General features: G+C 32.6%; 1 pseudogene; it reads left to right on the forward strand.

Moving 5' to 3' along the window:
• The window catches only part of LOC110031887, a 41,443-nt pseudogene extending 23,042 nt beyond the window's left edge, over window positions 1–18,401 (forward strand).
• Window positions 18,402–19,557: the final 1,156 nt, after the last annotated feature.

A 19,557-nucleotide genomic window follows, 5' to 3' on the forward strand; every position in this document is an offset into this window, starting at 1 on the left:
TAGCATTGCACGAGAATTCAACACACACTCAGATAAAAATGAATCGAGTTGTGATCACACCAGAAGTTTTTACACGGAAAACCCATAAAAAGGGGAAAAACCACGGGGTCTGGCCCAGTTGTAAAAATTCACTATAAGTTGATGATTACAAATGTCTCTTGTCCCGCAGGCGGGAAAGGGTAACTAGCTTTCCACTTTACAACGTCAACTGATGACGTCTAGTAAGCGATGATTGACGGAGGATGACAGTGATCAACGGTAGTCGACGACAATCAGTGACGGTGAGGTCTGCGGGGGCTGATGACGGACGATGGTGGTCGATGGAGGTCAGCGGTGACTGGCGACGATCAACGGTGTCCGGTGGTGGTCGACAGAGATCGACAGTGGTTGTCGTCAATTAGTGGTAGTCGATGGCGAGGATGATCTTAGACTTGAGCTCCTTCTCGAAACCTCAAGTTCTCGCTTAAGCCCCCTCCTCATGTGAAGAGTGAGACTCTATTTATAGTGTTTTGAGTGCAATTAATGCAGGAATATGAACCATTTTGATCGGACGGCCCAAAGAGCTTCTATTGATCAGATGACGTTTGATGGACATTTGAGTGCCTTAACGATGTCAGAATTGAGCAATCTTGGGCTCGTTGGATTTGTCTTTTCGAGACGCTCGATTCGACTATAAACTCGCTAGATTCGACATCCGTTTGACCTTTCAAATGCCTCCGGAAATCTTGTAGTAGTGGTTTAATGACTTGATCCAAACCTGATTTGACTCGGATTGGACTAACTTTCATATCATTAGGTCCGTCTCATCGAGCCAATCAGTTTGACTATAAGTTTGTTGAAATTGGAGCTCTGGATGACTCTTGATTAAAGTTTGAATGTTTTTTGTTCAAAAGGCTGCCTCGAGATTCGTGCATGCCTCAAGATTCGTGCTAAATGATGAACATTTGTTAGTGGCATATCACTAACAAAGCTCTTCCCCATTTTGAACCATCAAACTTATCCTAGAACATAGAATTTACCTTCTAAGTGTTATAGGGATACGTTTTGTCATGTTTCTATTTAGGACAACCGTCTGCATCCATTTCTTCCTTCAAGGGTTGTCTCTGTGAGTGGTGTTTCACTTGTGTGTCTTTCTCAGTTTAATGATTATCTTCTCTATCCCCTTCCAACTCCCTCTCAGGTCAATCTCGGCCGCTCCGTCCCTGTTAGAGCCACCAAGGCAGTGTTATCATTGTTTTCTTCCTGCAATTTTCCCATTTTCAGCTGCATACCTCTCTTTCCCGCCTCGCTGGCATTCTGCGCAGTCGGCTCCACCCTTCCCCAACCTTCTTGCATCACTCCTAGCCGCCGATCCTCATTGTTGTTGTTAAGTAAACAACAAACTTGTTGATTTACTATTGTCCAGCCATCATTCTAATTTGTTTTCGCCTGAATTGCAACCTATCATGCTGTGACTGCACTCAAGACTTGCTGCCCCTGCACCGGACAACACTCTTGCCGTCTTCCCCTTTGCTGCCCCTCACTGTTCCAGCCCTCCACTTCGTTGTCAACACAATTTCAGACCCTCCTTTTTTCTGTCCCAACAACCAACAACCCATTTTAGATGCTTCCCTCCGCTCTTGGATCACCTAGCCGACCTCCACCCATGGATCGAGCTCGAGTGTGAGTTTGTGTTGTGTTTGTTGTGAAATAACCCTTTGTTTGATAGTGTTCGGCTCATTTTAGTTAGAGATAAAAAAGTTATATATATTATTTATATAATAATATATTATATATTTATATCTAAATTTAATTAACCACGGCTCATGTGGTCATGTAGTTTTGCGTCGTTTAATACATAGGACTGGTACAAGTTTGAATTTAGCAGCCTATGCTATTTTTAAAATTAATTTAAACGAGCTAGTAGGAGCAGAACACGAGTTAAAAACGAACATGAATATTTTTGCTACGAACACGAACAAATTGTTCACGAACCATTTCAACACAAATCAATTCCGAAAAAAAATATATATATATAAACAAGCCAAATATGAACACATGTTGAGCTTGCTCAAACACAGCTCATTTACATCCCTACATATGATGTCATATTCATACATGTTCTCATAGCATAAGATTTTCAGTTTGTTGCATTTTGAGAAAATTTAATTATGATCAACAAAACATGTTACTAAAATAAATTCTTAAATAACCTGTTGTTTATTTATGTTGTGCCATCTCACACACATACAATTTTAGGTTGCGCCATCTCACATCGATATGCACTTTTAAAACTTCCCAAAATGGGTATCTCTTTGTTAAAATTTTATCCTCTTACAAGTTGTAGTTCTCTCTCATAAAAGAGGCTAACACCATCATATCTAGGCAGAAGATAATTTCCCCTTGTAGTTTTCAGTGCATTTCAACCAAAAGTAGTCATTGTGTTCTCCATGAGTGAGCATCATTTTCTTGAAATCTAATATCAAAAGAGTCTCAACCAAATCCTATACAAGATAATGGTTTGAACAAATCTCATTGGACATTGGGAATCAATGATATCATAGCAACAATCACAAATAGCAACACTCAAAAGTGACGTCTTGTGAATTTTTTAAAGGAAAATTTCATTTCTAAATGATTTAGTAGTCTTATCCCTCCCCCCACTCCCCCTCCCATTTTATATAGCCCATACCTCTACTCTCATAAACCTTTTATAACTATCTTAATTTTCAATGTCTACTTTGTTTTAACTAAAGAATTTCAATTTACTTCTCTTACCTTTTAAATCCCACCTCCATCATAGGTTAGATTAATATTTTCTTAATTACTTTTGTTATATTACTAAGATACTAATTTACATTTTATCATATTGTGCGATCAATTTTTTTCATTGACTCAACTTATTGTCTTTGCAAAACGTTATACATGTGTATATGTGATGGTTCTCATTTTTGTGATCTTAATTTTTTAGTTTTTTTTTTACCATTACACTTTTGAGGATATTTTTGTCATTCATTGGAGTGACTTGTTTGAGAACTCTGGCTTCAATTTCACATAATTGAATAATGTATCATAAGACATAAATGGAAAGTTATACTACCAATATTATTTATTTAATATATTATGATAGCCAAGTCGACTAAAAAATTGAGTTATTTGGATCGGTACCAACTCAAAATCAGGTCATAGCTCATTATATTCGATTTTATTTAGCTTCCTATATAATATTTATAAATGAAAAATAATTGAAGTTAATTTCGAAGTTTACTACGATAATCAAGAATAATGTCTCTAATGATGAGGTTATATTTATTATATAATAAATAAAAGCTATTTACTTTTAAGATACGTAATATTAAATATTAATTTTATTTGGAAGAAATTATTAGGTAGAGTATTCTTAACGTATATATCCCGTTCAATAGAAATTCTAGGATTGGTTTTGCCATTGCTATTCCGATGCTCTCCGAATCATCCTCGCTGATCGACGAGTGGGAGGAAGAATTCGATGGCGGAATCATCCTCACTGAGCTCCCGATAGGTCCCGGCGCCAACGCAGTACCTTCGTCATCCCGACGCCAACGCAGTACCTTTGTCGCTATATACGTAGTCTGGAAGATGTCTCGCGCGATTGTGGGCGATTTGGTGGCCGCGGTGGTCGTTGTCTCACAGAGAGCATGTTGGTAGAGGACGTGGCAAGGGAGGCCGTGCCTTTCATCATCAGGATAGAGCAAGGGCTTTTGATATACCGAAGTCCTCGTTATCCAGTCTAAGTAGGGAGTTAGTGGAACAATGTCGTATTAGCAGCACGCCCGGTCCGTGGCTCCTACGCTACCGGAAACGCCATCTGGGCCTCGACCTGCTGCTCCGATTGCGGTGGCATCTGTGGCCGCGGTGTCTTCGTTACCTCCCTCATCTAGCAGGGCTCTGGATCGCGTGCTTTATCCGGGCTTTGGAACCTTTGGGACCAAATGTATGGTTCGCGCTAACCATTTCCGTGTCCATGCAACGGTCAATAATGTATTTCAATACAAGGTGAGGCTGCTTTTTACTATACTTGATTATTAGTGCATTGCAAGATAGTGAAAGGAGTTCCTGCGCGTAATCTCTTATAAAAATTTTTGCAGTTCCCTATAAGCCACCCGAACTTCTTTTCCTTCTTAAGCTTCTTCTTGATTTGATTATTTTTGTTATTTCACATCTATTTGAGTTGTTTATTTCGTTATGTAGCAGCGTCTTATGCCCATTTTTCCTTTCGTTTTGGTTTCTGATGATTCATAGAAATTGTGGTTAAATGGAGGAGAATAATTATCGATCTCATCACTCGTAACTAAAAGTTTTTTACGAGTTTCTACCTATCTGATTCATCTTATTTTTATGAGCCGACTGTTTAGTAGTGTAAAATTAACAGCAGTTACGCCTGATTTTAACTTAAATTCATCGAAACTCGAAAAAAATGTGAAATAAATCTGAAAATTTCCTAAATTCAAATTTCTCTTCTTGGATAATTTTTTTGAAGTAAATCTAGAGTGTTTGGTAGGATATTTTTTAAGTTTAATGGGATTTAAATATGGATTTAACTTAAATCCAAAAAATGTCATAAATATGTTAGATAAAGATAAATATAATTTTTGTTTGTTCAGCTTATTAAATTGATTTATCTTGATAAAAAAAGTTTTAAATAGATTTATGTGAAACACATCAAATGAAATTAATCTTAATTGAACTAAATTTATTTCAGATTTAATAATATTTAGATTTGAATGAATTTAATCTTAATTGAACCAAATTTATTTTGGATATAATAATATTTAGATTTGATAAGTCTGGATTTATGGGTTTACTAAATAATGTATAACTTAAATCCTACTTGCAACCATACACCCTCTGATTTTTAGGCGGATTTAATGGGTTTAGTACACAAGAAAATTAAATTATGATAAAATACCAAATATAAGAAACGAGTTTAAATGAATTTTGTTTAAATCATACCAAACATCTTCTTGGATTTAACATCACCGGATTTTATAAATTCGGATTTATTGGATTTACTTGATCCACTTAACCTTAATGCTGGGTGCAACCAACCACCCCTTTTTAATTTAAATCATTTTAATATGCTTTGGAGGGACAGTGCACTATATATACAAAGATTTAGTTGTTAGGGTCTTTATGTTGTTGTTCTTCTAGCAAATTGTCGACGGAAATAATTTGTCAAACTATGCATGCATGCAAAGAAGCATTTATTTTTTTAAATTAGTAATGGTGGTATTTTTAATGTGGTGCTAATGTTCTGATTGTTATAAATGTAAATAGGAAAGTTTAGGTTATTAGATATGTGCACCCATAAGAATTGTGTGAAATCTATGAATTTTTTAATTTTTTTACTACATTTTCTTGTCCATGATATTTTTTCTCTTTGGTCTTCTTTGTTGTCAGACATTATACTACGATGTTGTTATTCATCAATAACGTGGTTCCGCTTTTCTTCAATTGATGCACTGTGATTGATTTAATAACCATATCACCTCACACATCTTATTGTTGTGCTGAAGATGAATTTAGTCGTTATTTGCCTCGCTGTGAATGATGAAGTACGCTGCTACAGAAGAGTTTAGACAAACGATAATCTTAGAAGATGTGTTTCTCTGATGAATGTTGTTATAAATCATATATTATGCATAAACCAGATTGCTTTATTTTTCATCGATAACAATATAAGGTGAATTTGGTTACATTTAGTTGAATGAGTAAGACAAAAAAAAGAAGATTACTTCCTTTAAATGTACAACTGAAAGATTTCTAATGATGCTTCTGTTTCTCATGTGGATTTTATGAGAAGCAGCCCATTAGTGTTAGAAAAAAGTGAGAAATTTCTCAGTGCTTTTTTGGAATTGTCTTAACAAGGCTAATTTGAATTATTAATTGACAAATCGTGGGAAGCTTTTGCTTATTGTTTTCTAATATTTATTTGTTCTTCTCTCTATTGACTAAGTAGATCAATATCAATCCAAAGGTGAAGTCTAGAGCATTTAGGCAGGGCCTTGATGAAGAAATTGATTGAACAATTTGGTGAATTACATCTTGGGCGGCTTAGGATAGCATATGATAGACGCAATAGCTACAGTTCTGGTTCGCTCCCATTTACAACAAAAGATTTCGCGGTAGTTTTTTCAGATAGTGGTAGGTAAGAGCACCTTCATTCTTCTATTTTACCGAATTGTTGTACTTTTTCTCATGTAATTAAAATGCTTTCTTTTACAAGCCATAGTGCACGGAGCTTCTCCTCCATCATATTTCAGTATTTTTATTATAAAAAGGCATTCAGGTTGAGGAAAACTATTAGGAGGGTGATAGACACATTTAATAAATGTTTAACATGTGATTTAAAGTATGTATCGGTTGACGCAAGGAATTGGTGCGTAAATTGATGTTTTGAAGTGGTGATCCATCTACATCTTTGTACACACCTATTCCACATCTTATTTTCATGTGTATCATGCAATTAATAATTCCAGAAGTGTGTTACAGTCCTAATAATTTGTATTCCCTTTTTGTGAGGATATTGGTATCTCCGAGTCTGCATTTTTTGCGTAATTTTATGTTTTAAATTTAATATCTTCTAACTTTTTATAGCCGGGACAAGACATTCAAAATTTCTATCAGTTTTGCAAAATCATTTGATATGTATGCTCTTCAACAATTTTTGAATAGGGGGCAGATGGAATGCCCTCATGATATCATCACTGCTTTGGATATCGTCCTCAGGGAGTCTCCCTCCAAAAAGTATTGAAACAATTCCAACTATTTTTTATGTTTACTTTGATGCATTTTATAAAATATATAAATTATTTGGTTTTCTTGTTACAATTATGTTACAATTTCAAGATAATTTTTTTCACCTTAATTTGGGTCGAATAATATTGGTGAGGGTTTAGAACGTTGGAGGGGTTTTTTCCAAAGTCTTAGGTCAACCCAAATGGGTGTCCTTGAATGTTGGTAATGATTATTATTTTTTTCTGTTTAGGATTTATAAAACTATATCTTCTAAATGCTTGGTTTGTCTGAAAGGCGCTAAATTCATTTTATCTGATATGTGTGACCTTTGCTCTGTAACATCTTTTTACAGGCCAGTAAATCTTCTAAACTTTGTGTCAAACTTCTTTCCTGTAAGATCAGTTCCTACAAGTTTATCTGAAAAACAACGTCTGCAGATATTTGCTTCTGTTTTCATTTGAGACATTCTTCTTTCGTATTTGAGTTATATGCTCTCTTTTTTATATCCAAATTGCACATGCTATCTCTTTTTGCTAATATCAAATCATATGTGAATATTGTTCCTGTGCAAAATATTTTGGCTTTATCTTAATTATTTACTTTAGGTCAGATGTATGAATCCTTTGAAACTTTAAGATACAAACAATATTGAAAGGAGTCTGCGTGAAAACAACTCATTTACTAAATGTGTGTAGACGCTATAAAATTACTGCGATTACATCATAGTCTCTTAACGAGTTGATGTATGTGTTTTCTTTTATGATTTTCTTATTGTATTTTGGCTCCTACAAAAATGTTACAAATTTTCATCCTATCGAGCTCTCTCTAATCAATAGTTTTCTTCAAGAGGTTTCATCTTGATGAACCAGAGAAAACTAAAGTATCTATTGCACATTACTTCAGAAAAAAATATAATTATAATCTTATGTATGATTCACTACCTTGCATTAAAGCCGACAGTGATAGCAATCCAAAATACTGGCCAATGGAGGGTTTTTTTGACTACAATATTCCTCATTTTTTTTCTTCAAATGCATTGCTTTTAAGCTTAAGCAATTTGTTGTTCAGCTTTGACGTTGCAGCTCTCATTTTTAATAGGTATGCAAAATTGTGGATAGACAGAGATATGTTTAGAAGTTAAACGCTAGACAAGTAAATGAAATATTAAATTCAAATTGTAAGCATCCAACTATTATGGAGAAGAGCATTTTGGAGGTTACATCTTGTGATTTTAAATCTGCTGTAGAACTTTATTTTGTTTTTACATTTTAGTTTAATGGGTGGGTTACTTCATTGATCCTACAATTTATGGTGAAATCTTGATTGCTGTTGCGGCTGGTCAAGAAAAATAATTATAACAATGATATATTTGCAAAAAACTTTGGAATTGGGGTTCAACTTAATCTTACTACATTAGAAGCACGAGTGCTAAGTTCTCCAAAATTAAGTTGTTACTCGGTCATTATTTTTATTTTTTCTTAATCCATTCAATTAAAAATATAGAAGAATTTCTTAAATGTAGCTGAAGTATAACCATAGTGGTCTTGAGGAGTGTGAATCCAATGCTCGTAAATGTAATATGATTAAGAAGGTGAGTTTGGTCTACTAAATTTATGAAATTTAGGCTTCACCGTTCTCAAGTACTATGATATAAATTGTTAATCCTATGCTTTGTATAATTGGCTTCTTGATGAAAATATTGTTATAAATGGGTTTAAATGAAGATTTCTCTCATTTTGAAGGTGTATTTATCCTAGTATCAACTGATATTTATAATTTTGGTTTTATACATTTGTCGTACCATTGTGTACCATTGTCATAGCTTTAAATGAATTATTGTGATTGTGCAGAAAGTGTATAAAGGCGGTACTGTTGATGTTTGGGCATGCATAAGCTTTTGTATTCATAATATGAATATCATTTGGGATTTCTGTCATGATCTAGTTTCTATGTGCAACAACATTGGAATGGTTTTTACCTTTAATTCTTTTTACCTTGAATTGTCATTATACTCTGTCTTTCATGAGCTACTCATTGTCGTTTAAATGTAGGGTTTTTGTGAAGGCCTTGTGGATATTTCACGTTTGTCATCGTAAATAGAAACTACCTTTAGAGGATTGTACATCCAACCTATTGAATCCTTGAAGCTCCGAAACTGAAAGCATAGACAACTTCAATAGCTAATTATTGTTCCTCCAGAAATAAAGAGTTTATATGGTATTTTCCAGTCTATAGCTTGTTTGCTTTCTAATGCTTTCACTTTTAATTCCTAAATTTTATTTAACTATCTATGTTCCGGTCTTGGTTTGATATAGGTAGGACAAAAAAAATATGTGATACTGAGCTTGGTCTTGTTATTCAGTGCTGTCAGCCAAAGCTTCCTACAAACAAATGAAAAAAAAACAATACCTTGAAAATTTAGCTATGAAATTTAATGTCAAGGTTTGTAATTGTTTATGTTATTTTTTGTGGGCATATTATTTTTATGCTGTTTTTGAACATTCCCTTTAATGCAACGGGTTGATGGTTGTAATACTGTTCTTGAAGACTCCATCACAAACCAAATCCCTTTGGTATCAGCTACGCCTACTATTTTATTTGGAGCTGATGTGACCCATCTAGCCCCAGGAGAAGATTTTTTACCATCCTTTGTTGCAGTTTGTTTCTCTCATCTCTAATAATATTGGTGGTTTTCTAATTTTTGATTTTTATTGTTAATTTTGCTCTATGATCGTTAATTTTGTCCTATGGATTGACCCTTACCTAACGAAGTACAAATGTCTTATTTCTGCACAGCCGCGTAAACAAGAAATTATAGAGCATCTCTTCAAAACTACTCCAGATCTGAAGACGGGCAACTCTCCCGGGGAATGAAAAAGCTAAATGCAATAAATCTTGACTGGATAGCCTGAAATTTGAACTTCTAACTTTATATATCAACAGGTACCTACTTCGACCGTTCTACAGGGAGACAAATCAGGAACATGAACACATTATATTCTCTAGATTTGGTATTTGATGGTATTAAACTCATTGTTATACCTAAAGATGCACCATTGGTTAACATGAGAAGATTTGATTGTTAAATACAAGGATGGTGTTAGTGAATGTCAATTTAACACTGCTTTTGTTGGAAATGGAATCTATTGGAAAAGTTAGTTTCATTTTATTATAATTATAATGATTCTCTTAAAAAATTATATTTATTCTATATATATTCTTTTGAATAACTGATTCAAATAAATGATGTCATAATAGTTGTGTGTCTCAATAGAATAAGATTATCTTTCACGAATTACATTTATAGTGGTGCAGAAGAGGCACCATGCACGTTTATTTCCTAAGAACGCGAATATGGATGGTAAGAGCGGTAATATATTATCAGGTAATGTTCAATTTGATGGCTCGAGTAATCAATCTATGGTGTAGTTTCTCAACATATTTCGATTCTTAGGTACGATAGTTGATATAAACATCTGTCATCCAAATGAATTCGACTTTTACTTTTGCAGTCATGCCGGTATTCGGGTAGGTAAACTTATATTGCGTAGAAACTCAAACTTGTAGCTGGCTGGAGTATTTGGCTAGAATTCTCTTACCTCACAAACAGATATTTACTAGAAAACTGACAAATACCTGCATGACAAAGTCGTTATGTTCATTATCATGTTCTATACGATCAAAACGGTTTTTCTACTGATCAGCTACAGTCGCTAACAAATATCTTATGCTACACGTAAGTTTATTATATCCTGGGAAGATTGACATCCATACTCTACTCAAGTTTTATGAAATTACATATCTAACACTAAGGCTTTAATTTTTAACTACATACCTACCTGTACACTAAAAGGTTAATTTTAAAAGTTGCAATGGTTTTGGGGGTTATACATGTAAATAATTTACATGAGAATTTTGTGTTATGCATGTAAATGCCGCCCTAGTGAGTAACATGTTTTGTAGACTGAATTAAATATATTAAGATATTGTTTGTACATGTATGTTCGATGCACGCTTTCGATATCTATAGATAAATGTCATCGACTATATGAGCTTCCCTGTGTTTTATTTTTTGTACTTTTAAATGATCTTTTCTGTTGTTTTGCAGTTCCTGCTTTATATTATGCGCATCTTGCAGCATTCCGGGCCCGATATTACATGGAAGCAGGGTCTGAATCTGGATCAACTCAAGTTGGTGGAGCAACACGATAACAAACAACGACCATCTCTGCTCTTCCAGCTGTTAAGGAGAACGTCAGAGACGTGATGTTTTACTGTTAGAATATTTGTAGATCATATTATTATAGCCGTGGAGAACCACAAACTCATTCAACTAAAATAATTTTTTAGTTTTTATTTGCATGATAAGTTGTGAATGGTATTGTTGGTTTATTTGTTGAATTCATGATTAGTTCTTCAATATTTTTTCTTTTGTTTTACCGATCTTAACTTTAAATTGAAGTTTTCTGAATTTTACTTTTAAACAAGCATTCATTGTCGTCAAACGAGACCATTATGCTCGGGGTTTTATACTCAGTCAATTGCTTTCGGCTCATTGGTATATGTGTCTAAGCGTAAGTTTCGTTGTTACTCATATTCATTCGGGTCGTATCATTTGATTTTTATCTATTACTGGATTGTTATGATTGTTTTTTGTGATCCATATTTAGTTCTTCAGTTTTCTTTACTTCTAAAAATTTGCGTTATGATTAAAATGAGATAATAAATATATTGAATTACCACAAAATTAAATGTCACTTATGACATGGAAAATCACTTGGATTTTGACATATTGTCATTGCATATAAGATGATGAGATATTTTCAACACTAGAACAACTTCTTTATACATAAAAATAGACGCAGTAATTAAGCTACACATAATAACCGTTCTTGTCGTTCATGTTTATATATATATTGCTACAAGAACGGTTATTATGTGTAACTTAATTATTACATTTATTTTTATGTAGAAAGAGGGGGGTCTAGTGCTGAAAATATCACATCTTATTTGTAAGGACAATTTGTCAAAAATCTAAGCAATTATCCATGTTATAAGTGACATTTAATTTTGTAGTAATTCAATATATATTTATTATCTCGTTTTGATCATAACACAATTTTTTAGAAGTCAAGAAAATTGGAGAACTAAATATAAATGACAAAAAACAATCATAAGAAACATGTAATAGATGAAAAACAAATGATCGAATGAACAAGAGTAGCAATGAAACTTACTCTTGGACACATAGACCAATGAGCCGAAAGCAATTGACTGAGTGTAATACCTCGAGCACAATTGTCTCGTTTGACAGTTAGGAAGGTTTGTTTAAAATCAAAATTCAGAAAAGCTCCAATTTAAAGTTAAGATCAGTAAAACAAAAGAAAAAATATTGAATGACCAATCCTGAATTCAACAAATAATGGGTTTGTTGTTCTTCACGACTATATTATTTTGATATGCAAATATTCTAACAGTAAATCATCATGTTCCTGACGTTCTTCTTAATAGCTGGAATAGCAGAGATGGTCGATGTTAGCTCCCGCGTTGCTCCACCGACTTGAGCTGATCCAGATTCAGACCCTGCTTCCATGTAATATAGGGCTCGAAAAACTTTAAGGTGGCATAATATACAGCAGGAACTGCAAAACAACAAAAAAATCCGTTAAAAACTAGAAAAAAATCAAATGCAGGAAAGTGCATATAATCGATGATAATTACTTACAGATACCGAACACATGCATTGAACATATCTTTACAAACAATATCTTAATATATTTAGTTCAGACTACAAAACATGTTACTGGGGCGGCCTTTACATGCATAACACAATTCTCATGTAAATTATTTACATGTATCACACCTAAAACTATTTTAACTTCTAAAATTACAATATAATTTTTTTATGTGCAAGTAGGTAAGTAGTTAAAAATTAAAGTTTTGGTGTTAGATAAGTAATTTCATAGAAATTGAGTAGAATATATATGTAAAACTTCCCAGAATATAATAAACTTACGTGTAGCATAAACTATTGGTTAGCTACTGTAGCAGATTAACAAAAAAATCGTTTTGATCATAGAGAACATAATAATGAACAAGATGACTTGTGTCATGCAAGTATTTGTCATTTTTTCTAGTAAAAATCTGCTTGCGAGGTAAGAAAATTCTATCCAAATATTCTGACAAACTACAATTTTGAGTTTCTACGTAATAGAAATTTACCTACCCGAATATCAGCATGACTGCAAAGCTAGAAGTTGAACTCAGTGGGATGACAAATACTTCTATTAACTACCATACCTAAAAATTAAAATATGTTGAGAAGTTGTACTCTAAATTTATTACTTGAGCCATCAAATTAGACATTACGTGACAATATGTTCCCACTCTTATCAATCATATTCACATTATTTGGAAATAAACGCGTATGGTGTCTTTTCAATACCACTATAAATGTAACTCGTGGAAGATAATCTTCTTTTATTGAGGCACGCGTTTATTATAAGTATCATTTGTTAGAATCAATTATTTAAAAGAATATAGAGAAGAATATAATTTTTTTAAGAGAATCATTATAATCATAAAAAAATAAAACTAACTTTTTCAAGAGCTTCCATTTCCAACAAAAGCATAGTATTAAATTGGTCTTCACCAACACCATTCCTGTTTTTAACAATCAAATCTTTTTCAGGTTAACCAATGGTACGTCTTTAGGTGTAACAATGAGTTTAGAATACCATCATATACCAAACCTATAGGATATAATGCGTTTAGATTTCCGATTTCTCTTCCTATAGAACGCTCGAAGCATGTTTCTGTTGATATATAAAGTTATAAGTTCAAATTCTACGCTATCTAGTCAAGGTTGATTTTATACTTAACCTTAACATTCCCTCGGGGGAGTTGCCTGTCTTAGGATCCAGAGAGTTTTAAAGTGATCCTCTATAATTTCTTGTATATATGGCTGTGCAGAAAAGAAGTCATCTGTACTTCGTTAGGCATGACCAATCCATAGATGCAACCACCTGGAAGAAGGTAACCCATAAAATAAAATTAGCGATAAAAATCAAAAATTAGAAAACCACTAATATTATTAGAGACGAGAGAAACAAACTGCAGCAATGGAGGGTAAAGAGCCTTCTCCTGGAGCGGATGTGTCACATAAACTCCAGATATAATAGTACGCACAACTAATACTAAAGAGATTTAGTTTTTGATGGAATTTTTAAGAACAGTATTACAGTCACCAACCTGTTGCCTTAAAAAGAATGTTCAGAAGTCGCATAGAAATAATACAACTGCAAATGATAACAGAAACAATTACAAACCTTGACATTGATTTTCAAGGCTAAATTTTCGAAGTAGTAACTATTTGTCTTAGCTTGTAGGTGCTTTGGCTGACAGCACTGACTAATAAGACCATGCTCAATGTCATATATTTTTTTTATCTTACCTGTCAAACCAAGATCGGAACAAAAATACCTAAATAAAATTTAGTAATTAAAAGAGAAAGCATTAGAAAACAAACAAACTATAAGTTGGGAAAATACCATATGAACTCTTAATTTCTGAAGAACAATAATTAGTTATTGAAGCTGCCTATGCTTTGATTTTAGCTTCTTCAAGACTTCAATAGACTGACTGTGAAATTCCCTCAAGTTATTTTTTATTTGCGATGACGAACGTGAAATGTCCACAACGTTTTTATTAAAAATTTGCATTTAAACGACAATGAGTAGCTCATCAAAGGCGGAGTATAATCAAAATTTAAGGTAAAAGAGCTTAAAGGTATAAATCATTCTGATGTTGTTGCACATGTAAATTAGATCATGACAGAAATTTCTAATGATATTCATACGATGAAGACAAAAGCTTATGCAACCCAAACATCAACAGTACCGCCTTTCTACAATTTATATATATTATTTATATAACACTATATTATACATATTTATATCTAATTGTAAAACACTACATCTTATGTGTTCAAGCGGTTTTGTGTGTCCTATTACTTATGAATGGTGCAGCTTGAGTGCAACACTCTACATTTTTTTCTAATTGATTTAAAAGAGTCAATTTTGAGTCGAACATAAAGAAGATTTTATAAATTGAGCAAATACAAGCACGTTCATGATCAATTTTGTACACAAACAAATTTTGAACTAAATTGTTTTAAAAAGAGTCCATGTTCACGTCAAATGCTTAAATTTTTATAAGATAAAATTGAATGTTTCTAGTTGAAGAACTTAAGTACATAAATTTATTATGAAAATAAGAAAGTAAAAAAGATAAAATAAAAGAAAATGAAACAAATTAAATTACCTTAATGATTAAGCTCATACATAACTTTATTTAGTTACCTCTAATATCTTAATTCTTGAAACATTTTTTAATTGCATGTTGTTTTCTTTTCTTGCTTCGTTATCATCGTAAATGCTTGAGATAGATGGATAGATATAATGACTTAAAATGTTTTTTATTATTATTTATAATATTCTAGCATTCTAATTGTGTGAATTTCATTTAAAAGATATTCAAGGCACACACATTATACACATATGCACAATTTTTTGTTATTTTAAAAAAGAGGCAAGTAATAAAGTTACATGAATTCATACATTAACAACAATTAGCATAGTTTTAACATGAAGATTATTTATGCTTCTTTTAAAATTTGAATATGATTAAAAATATTCTAATTGTGTGAATTTCATTTAAAATATGTTCAAGGCACACATATTATGCACATTTGTACAATTTTTTGTTATTTTAAAAAAGAGAAAAGTAAAAAAGTTACACCACTTCATGCATTAACAACAATTATCATATTTTTATCATAAACTTTTTCTATGATTCTTTTAAATTTCAACATTTGTTCTTCAAGTTTTAAGTCCTTTGTCTTCCAAACATTTTTTTTGTTGTCGTTCAAATATTGCACTTATTTCAGCACGAATCTCACTTGTTAAAATTTTATCATTTGCAAAAAGCAAGCACTAAGGCACGATATTTTAAAATATCTATGTCAACTATTTCCATAATCAAGATAAAGAGATACAAACTCATTGCTATTATTAAATGTAATTTAATTATAATTGTAAAATCTTTTGTCTATTCACGATTATTAATACCATCCATTGCTCGCTATATATGTTTTTAATTTCAATATGCTTTTGAAACACCTAGTGGGATTAGGGCTTTGTTGTTGTTGTATGCTTTTGAAACACACGTTTAGATTTAATGTGCACCAAATAATTCTTAGGATACATGATTATGCCTTTTCAAGGTAAATAGAAGTCATATAATTTTTCCATTTTTTTGTATATGTTTTTCTCTTTATTATTTTAGCAAAAAAAATTCTTATATTATACTTAGACTATTTTAATTCTATATTCAATGTATAAAGTTTGATTTTACTAGTATCAGTTTATTTAGTTAGCAAATTTTGATTACTTTGCTTTGAAATGTTGCTTAAACACTGACGGTTTTTCATCAATATCAGTTTTGTAAATAAGTATCATTTGTGTTTGAAGACATTTTTAGTAACATGTGTAATTGAGCAGCTATGATAATCGCTTCAATTGTTTCAGCTCAATATGGGGACCATTTAGTTATTAATTATTGTTGTTAACTTTGTCAACATAATTTTTTTTGTGCTTATAAACAATTAACTGTCGTGAATTTGTGTTACCGTCGATGTGGCACTTACGTATGTTATTTCTTCTTTTATTATAAATTTTCTAACTTAAAGTTCTACATGAATTAGCATGACTTTTTGTTCAATATGTTTGCTTTTTTTATAAAATATTTAAGATTTTTTTTCCAGGATGGTTTAGATGGTGATAAGTTACAGGCATCTGAAAAGAGTCAAAAATCTAGTGCCATCCTTGCTAGGGCTGGAGCAAATAGAGTTCTTCATGATCAGGCTCCGGTGAACCCTTTGGTTTGATATTGCTTTCATAATATCTAACTTTAAATATTCTGGGTTGACTTTATGAATACTTCTGCTATAATTATCTCCGCTGAGAGCTGCAACAACAACAACAACAAGCATTTGTCACTGAGTGGGTTCAAATTATCCCCATTGAGAGCTGCATTTCAAGTTAATTCAAGTTATTTTCTATGGTCAAGTGCCTAAGAAGTATCCAAGTCTTAACTGTGACATAAAAAAAAAGTTTCTTTGATTTTACTGCATTATTAATCACCAATTTTCTGGTAATTAAATTGGTAAACTTAGAGGGTTCCATTGATCTTATAAAATCCATTTTTCTTTTATGGAAATTTGGAACAGGGAGTGCGCCACTTTCAGATTCTGATAGACATGGTTCAACTGGTATTCCATTGAGAAAAAAGAACTATATGAATCTATCAATTAATTTTGTACACAGAATCATATGAAATTTCAAACATTTCAGGAAGTTCAAGCGGAAGTGGACCCATTTGAGGCAATTCGTCCATTTTTGGTGTTAATGAGAACCATGCACCAGCAAATCCAATAAGTCTGTTACTTTTCCTTCCCACAAATTGGAACGTTCACTCTTTATCATCCAACTAAGCGAGGTTAGTGTCATATTAAACTCAATGTTCGCTCAAGTTTGGCAATTAGATTACTTTCTTACGACTTCTAAACTGTGGTTTGCTGCAATATAGCCTCTAGTCATCTTGAAGCGTGCAAAAAATCAATTGGAGCATGAGGCTTTGGAATTTTCCATTACAAAATCAATCAGAATATTCTGTGACCTTGTCTGATAGCTAATACTAATGATCGTCATAATTTCATGTGTTGTTATTTTTGCTGCTTTAATTGTGATGTATATGTGGATCTACTGCTTTCCAAGATGAAATTTGCATATTAGAAGTGTTTCATAATTATAGGCTGGGCGAAGCATGTATGTTTGGATTTAGCTGATGTTTCTCCTAGTTCAATATTCTTCAAACTTCCCTGCCATTTTTTTTTTTGGAAGATTTACATCCACTCAATTCTTATTTACGTATCTAACACCTAAATTTCAATTTCTACGTTATTTACGTACCTAACACCTAAATTTCAATTTCTACGTATATGCCACCCTACCTATGCATGAAATGGTGTATTTCACTTTTATTAACTTAAAATAATGATTTTTGATGTGAGAAGAAATTTGGGTGGTATGAATATAAAAATCGAAGTTTAGGTTGTAGATACGTAAACGCATAGGAATTTGGTGGTATGCGTGTAAATGCCCCTTTCTTTCATTTAAAATGGGTGAGTTTCGTAAATTATTGTCTTGTTTTATTTATTTGTTTATCATTCATTCGATTTATTATTTGTGGATTAATTTGGTACTGACTAAGGCATGTAATATTAACAGGAAAAGTTGTCGCGCCTTTTGGTTATTTCATTGGGCAAAACCGTGTGGATTGATTTGGTACTAAGGCACGTAATATTAACAGGAAAAGTCGTCGCGCCTTTTGGTTATTTCATTGGGCGAATCCCATAGCCGACTCTCGTGTCTACTGTTTAATGAAAGTGGCTCAACAGAAAAGCTGTATATAAAACTAAATTTTTTTTTTCATTAGTTTGGGCGACATTCACCTTGTCAACGAGTGAGTTGATGTTGTATTGATGTTCATATAATTTGTAATACAAGTCTAGTTCTATGAATGCTTTGTTACTATCTTCAATTTTTGTGTTGCTTGTTGGTTATTTTTCACTAGTTTTATTTAAAAATTTTTATATATGTTATATATCATACTCTTTGTAATTTTTTTTCTAATAACTAACAGTTTGTCCACTTGCTCAGATGAATCATACAAAAGGAGAGCTACACAATGTTTTTATCAGGAAATTTTCCATGTAATTGCCAAAATAATTTTTAATTATTAGTTTCATAAATTCATTCTTAGATTCATCATGATTTTGTTCTTTAATTATTAGTTTAATAAATTCATTCTTAGAGTCATCATGATTTTATTTTCTAATTATTAGACTAATTCTAATTAAGTTAAGCTCATTCAACGTCTGTTCTTTTAATCAGAAAAAATTTTTTTTATGACATGCTTCGAGAACAGATGATATAGCTGCCAAGGGATAAAAGATAAGGGAAACACTTAGGGTTCTGCAGTGGACCTACAAGATAATATTTCTATCTAACTGCAATTTACCAGAAATCATTGCTTGGGTCTATTATTTTAACTATATGATCCAATATTGCTAAAAATGAATCTCTTTTTTTAACTTGGACCGAGTTGTCATGAGCCAAAATTTTGGCTCAGTTGGATCTTCTGGTTGATTTTGAGCTAAGCTATGATTCAATTGAACCGACTCAAAATCTGCTTATAGTATAAATATTGTGTACAATTGTATTTATGCATCTATACACAGATACATTGAGCCAAGGATTTGTTTTAGACAAACAAAAATCAATTGAATCATTAATATTAATTGCTTAATATTATATTTTCTTGCTTTATTTTGATCTCAGACGCTCGAGGAACTGGCACTTGAGACAGACACTGTGGAAAAGGGTTATTCTCTTGATTCAGATTCAACCAGCTTGCATAAGTCCAAGGCCTATCTTCTGCATTCTTCTCGTCATCGAACGACTACAATTCACCTTGCAAGGCTTTGTCGGAGATCCAAAGATCCATGAGATCAATCCACTGTGGAGAACACTTGCCTTCCCCGTACCCCGGCCTTGATGCTGATGAACCTGTTTCTAATCCTCTAGTGGATGCTTAAGGGCTTTCCTAAGGCAGCAAGTAAGCTTGTTCTATTCTTGGAGTCAACCTCCTATAGCTGATTTTTTGTGTCGCACCCACATT

This window comes from Phalaenopsis equestris, unplaced genomic scaffold (assembly GCF_001263595.1).
Source record: "Phalaenopsis equestris unplaced genomic scaffold, ASM126359v1 Scaffold000858, whole genome shotgun sequence".
NCBI lineage: Eukaryota > Viridiplantae > Streptophyta > Magnoliopsida > Asparagales > Orchidaceae > Phalaenopsis > Phalaenopsis equestris.